Here is a 5,420-nt window from a genome sequence, read left to right as displayed (position 1 = left end):
TTTTACAAATCAACCAATCACATAGGTTTTAATCTGTCAGCACAATTATCACTCATACTGTAATACCCTAGTCTTACTACGTGAGTCTTTACGTCATTTTATTTTATTTCTTAAGTTAAATATGTTCATGTAAAGATTTTTATTATTTCATTTTAGATGGGTGTGTTTTTGTTTTTATTTTTTTTATGTGGGTTGTTAAAATAAATTAAGTACATGATTTTTAAGGCCTAATAGATGAAGAAATTCATTTTCAAACCCATCGGTCTACATCTAATAGATGAAGAAATTCATCTTCAAACCCATCGGTCTACACCTAATAAATGAAGAAATTCATTTTCAAACCCATCGGTCTACACCTAATAGATGAAGAAATTCATCTTCAAACCCATCGGTCTACACCTAATAGATGAAGAAATTCATTTTCAAACCCATCGGTCTACACCTAACAAAAGAAGAACAAGTCTTCTTCATCTCTCTTCCATACTAGCCAACTCCACTTCTCTCTTTTCTTCTCCTCTTCAAGAAATCAATCCTCTCACTTTCTTCAAGCTTTGGACCTTCACTTGACCTCTTGAAAGAATCTAAGAGCTTAAGGTAAATCGTTTAAGATGATTTTATGTGATTTTTGAAGCTAACTAAATTGTTTAGTTTATGTTTTCATGTTATGTTTTGTATATCTACATATATGTTCTGTTTTAAGGGATTAATTATATATATAGGGCTGTTTTGATGTTGTGTTTTGTATATATATATATAATTATGCTCTGTTTTAAGTGATTAAATGCATATATGAAGCTATTTTGATGTTATGTTAACTAAATTAATTATCTTCTTATGTTACTCTTGTAAGGATTTGTCGAGATGGTAGTTATTTGAAGTAACATTAAGGGTAGAAAACGACGTTAGATTTATAATATTTTAGCCATCGTTAAAAAGGGGATCTAAAGGATGTTGGATGAGTTTTAACACACTTGTTATTTATTGGATTAGGATTTTCTGAAGTTAAAGGAATTTCAGCGGATCGAGGTAAGTAGCTATGACCATGCACCCACGCCAAGTTCTCTTGTGGAAGAATATATCTTTATCTCTTTCCAAATGTTCTTCTAATTAAAGAATAAATGAGTTTATATTATGTACAAGCCTTTCTTGGTAGCCCCTGTTAAGTATCCTATTGATTATAATTGATTGTATGTGTATATGGTAATGCATGCATGTAGATCCTAAGTCATGAAATTTTTTTATACATGCTTCTTGAAATAACTAAGATTTTATTTATATGTAAGCATGACATAAAATGTTATTTTCCAAAATAAAAGCATATTCATCGGACTAAGGAAGATATGGAAAATGTTGATTTCAAAGAAAGAAAATGAATGAATTAATGTATGAAAGTATGTAATGGCCACATGAAAGGAAATGATATCAAAGAAATTGGCAGATTGCAATGCCGGGTAAGTAGTACTGGTAGTGCACCCAGTGCTGCTCCCTGACAGAAAGGGATTCCTAACCTGTGGCCACGGGTGGAATCCAGGTCCAACAAGACCACTAACCCCAACACACGGGGCGTAATAGTGTGTTGGCCACAAGAAAGTGAAAGATTAAATGAAGTGTATGCATGAAGATATGATATATAAGTATGTATGAAAATAAGAAATAAAGATTTTTGCATGAAAGTATGAAGTAAGTATATGCATGATAGTAAGAAGTAAGTGTATGTATGATGTTATAAAGAAAGTATATGCATGGAAGTATTGTCAGAATTAGTATTGGTTTATGGATGCATGTTTTCAAAAGAAAGTACTATATGCTTTTTAAGTTAACAGCATGGTGTACTACTTACTGAGTATTAGACTCACTTTGTTTTTATGTTTTAAACGTCCAGGTACAGACGAATCTACTGAGGAGCTGAGTATTACTGAGGAGGGAGAGGCCGATGTTTAGTAGTCCCTGGGTAGTTTGGTTTCTTCTATGATGATATATGTTTCTTATGTTTCAATAATGGAAACCCTCCTACTTTAAGTTAGTTTTCTTTTGTAATGACTAAAGGGACTGAGTCCCTTTTTGTTTAAAGTAGTTATCTTAAATAAATGGATGACGGACTCTGAGAGTCCTTTGTAAAGGAATGTAAAGGTATGTCTATTAGATGTTTATTTCAGTTAGAAATTAGAATTTATGCGTGATGCGTTCGAATCGTCACGCATTATCTTTAAAAAAAATAATAATAATAATAAATAATAATAATAATAATAATAATAATAATAATAATAATAATAATAATAATAATAATAATAATAACAACAATATGGGCATTTATTTAGAACTAAATTTACTGTTATAATAGGAAAAAAAAAATAAAGAACAAGTACAGGATCACGGTCTCGCTCTTGTTAGGGTGGGGTTGTGACACATACGGTGCCAGAAGCACAATTTTATTTATTTCAACTAGTTAAAAGTTGTCAAAATGTGTTATGGTCTATGTCATTAGACTTAATTAATTATTTAAGATTTTATGTCGCAATAATCTCATTTTCAGTTTTCAAGCGATATGCTTGATTGAAAATGCATTTTGCATTTTGCACAATAAGTTTGTACGAATATTTAAGATTTTACAGTACAAAGTTTATTTTTCACTTTCTAGAAGTAAATAGTAACCTCAATAGTACTACCTAGAGCAGTGTTTTCAAAATCACAGTGTGAAAGGTCCAAATTGAGTTAGGGAAGTTTTATTTGAATACTTGGCAAGATTTTAGGCACACTTGGTGAATAGTTTTGGACACTTGGTACAAAGAGGATCCATGAGATGGATTGTGAAGGAATCAAGGTGTGAAATTATGCCACCTAAGTGAAACCATATTCTTTCATCTGATCAACCAAATTATGCCAAACCGAAGAGGGTTTCAATCCTACTAAAACCCTAGGGTTGAAACCCAAAATAGTTGGAATTTAATTGAAAACCCAAAAGCTTGGTTGAAACTGAAACCTTAAACGATTTCCCCAAACCCTAAAGTTGGCCTCCAAACCCTTTTTTATTCTATTTCTAGCATTGTATTTAATCACTTGATTAAATTACTTCCACTTGCTATTAATTCATCAAATATCCTTGTTATGACATCATTATCCAACCTTTTAAATTTTGGAAATTTGATTGAATCAAGAAAAATCGGATTTGGACTTCATAGCATCCCAAACTCTAACCAAACCCCTTTTAAACTCTAAATTGAAGCCCACTTGGTTAAAGCCCTCCAAGGCCCACAAATTTGGCCACCTTAGCAAAGTTTCTTGAAGAAGTTTCCTCCCCTCCCCTTGTAATATCCCACTTTTTCTCTCTCTTATGGTTACGAGTCTCGTTTTAAAGATATTAAGTTATTTTTAAGTAAGCCCAGTGTCTTAAAACCCTTGAATATTTTAAATGTCCTAGAAATATTTATATGAGATATTTCTAGTGTTATTGGACTAAGCTTGATTTTATGTAAGACAATTAACAATATTTTTGAAGAGCTGCAAAAATATTATAATTGTGGAAAATCATTTTATTAAAATAATTTTAGTTATTTAAAAATATTATGAGATTTAAATTATCTTCAAAACTCTAAATTTATTTAAATGGTTTTATTCTCTTAAAATTAATTGGCAAACTTCATCATTTAATTAAGGATGAAGATTATATTTTATAAATTAAAGTTTTGTTAAAATAATATTTTATCATAATCCCTCTTTATGTTTTCAGTTAAGTTAATGTTTATGCATTTTCAAATCAGTGTTTTAATTCCCCACCATTAGATCCTCTTGGAGATCCCATGATGTAGGGCCTGGATTAAATACCCAAGCCCCTAACCTTTTTCCCTCACCCTTCCCCTTCTCCCTTTCTCTCCTCCCTCTCCCTCAGCTTGCACAACAGCCTCTCCCTTTCTCTCCACCATAACTTCTTCTCCTCTCCAACCCAACCACTGTCGGTTGCCCAACCTCACTGCCACCATCGACGTCTCCCCCTCACGTCGGCAAGCACCTTCCCACCACCGGTGAGCCCCCATGGTAGCACTCTCTTTCTCCCCCTCCCTCTTTTCAAAATGGGTTTCACCCATTTCTCTCTTCATTGCACTGTTGTACACGGCCAACCACGCCACCAAGCATCACCATCAGCCCCTCTTCTCATCGATGACCACCTCCATAGCTTCCTTTCCCCCAACCCTCTCCCTCTCCCTCGAATCACCCCCACACACGCACACATGCAATGCACTGGTTCTCCACTATGCATAGTAGTACACGGGTACCAAAACCACCACACCACCACCATCATGATCCTTGGCCACCCACAACCTCCCTATAGCCTCCTAGTGCCCAGCCAAGCCCTCCATCTCTCTCACACTCCCTCACTCTCCAATGGGTTTCTTCACCAATTTGGCTAGATTCGCCACTCTCTAGCCACACTACTGCCACCTCAACACCACCACAACTCCACTAGACCTCTCTCAGCCCTCTATGACCAGCCAATAACCCCATAGCTCTCCCTCTCCATTTCCCTCACCCACAAGCCATGGCCAGCCCCTTGAAACCAACGACTCTGTCATGCTTTGCCACCCCAACCACCATGAGGCCACCATGAACCTCCCAAGACCACTCGTAGCCCAACCCTAAGCTCAAACTTCCACTTCACGCAATGGATAGCCACCATACGTGGTTTAGCCGCCACATATGACTCTTCAGATGTCTTCGATTGTGACGGGTAGTGAGCATGCACGGGTTAATCCCGATGATGGTATAACCCTATCTCTCTCGTTATTTATGTTAAGATATTAGTTGGTTGTTTATGGAGTTCGTTGTGTACTGAAGTGTTGGCCGTAGTTGTCTAGTGTGCTGTGAAGTGTTGTGGATTGTGCTGTGAAGTGTGGGTGTAAAGTGTGTGCTATAATAGTGATGTGGCATAGTGTTGTGAAGGGAGTACATGGGTTGCGTACTCCACGTTGTGTAGCGATGCACCATGTGGCGTGCTTCGTAATGGTGTATGGTGTAGTGTGGATGGAAAGGAGTTTGCTAAAGTGTACTCCGTGTGGTTTCGTGATACACCAGATGGCATGTCATGAAGGTTAGATGGCGTAGCTGAGAAGTGTAGAACAGGTGGGGTAGTGTCGAGAACTATAGAGAAGTGTCTTGGAGTAGTTATGAGGTGGCCCTGTCATAGTGACAGATGTCACGATGTAACTTGGGATTAGTCTCAAGCTAAGTGACAAGACAAAGGTGTAGAATGAATGGATCTTGTCTTGTAAGTGTTGGGATGAACTTATAAAGGGCTGGAAAGTAGGACAGTCCTACTAATCGGGTTTGAGTAGAAGTTGATATCAAAGTATGGAGCTTGTTTATACAAGCAGGAGTTCAACGGATTATAAGCTGATCTTAGGTGATAATGGAGTAAGGTACATGTG

At 36.4% G+C, this 5,420-nt stretch overlaps 1 long non-coding RNA gene across 1 annotated transcript; it reads left to right on the top strand.

The window, feature by feature from the left end:
- Positions 1-568: 568 nt before the first annotated feature.
- LOC122312487 lies at positions 569-2,129 on the top strand. Its single transcript, XR_006243193.1, has 3 exons — positions 569-594; positions 991-1,026; positions 1,883-2,129. It is a non-coding gene; the product is annotated as an uncharacterized LOC122312487 (long non-coding RNA).
- Positions 2,130-5,420: the final 3,291 nt, after the last annotated feature.

The sequence above is a fragment of the Carya illinoinensis genome, chromosome 6 (genome assembly GCF_018687715.1).
Source record: "Carya illinoinensis cultivar Pawnee chromosome 6, C.illinoinensisPawnee_v1, whole genome shotgun sequence".
In the NCBI taxonomy this organism is placed as follows: domain Eukaryota; kingdom Viridiplantae; phylum Streptophyta; class Magnoliopsida; order Fagales; family Juglandaceae; genus Carya; species Carya illinoinensis.
This window is presented reverse-complemented; position numbering and strand designations above follow the sequence as displayed.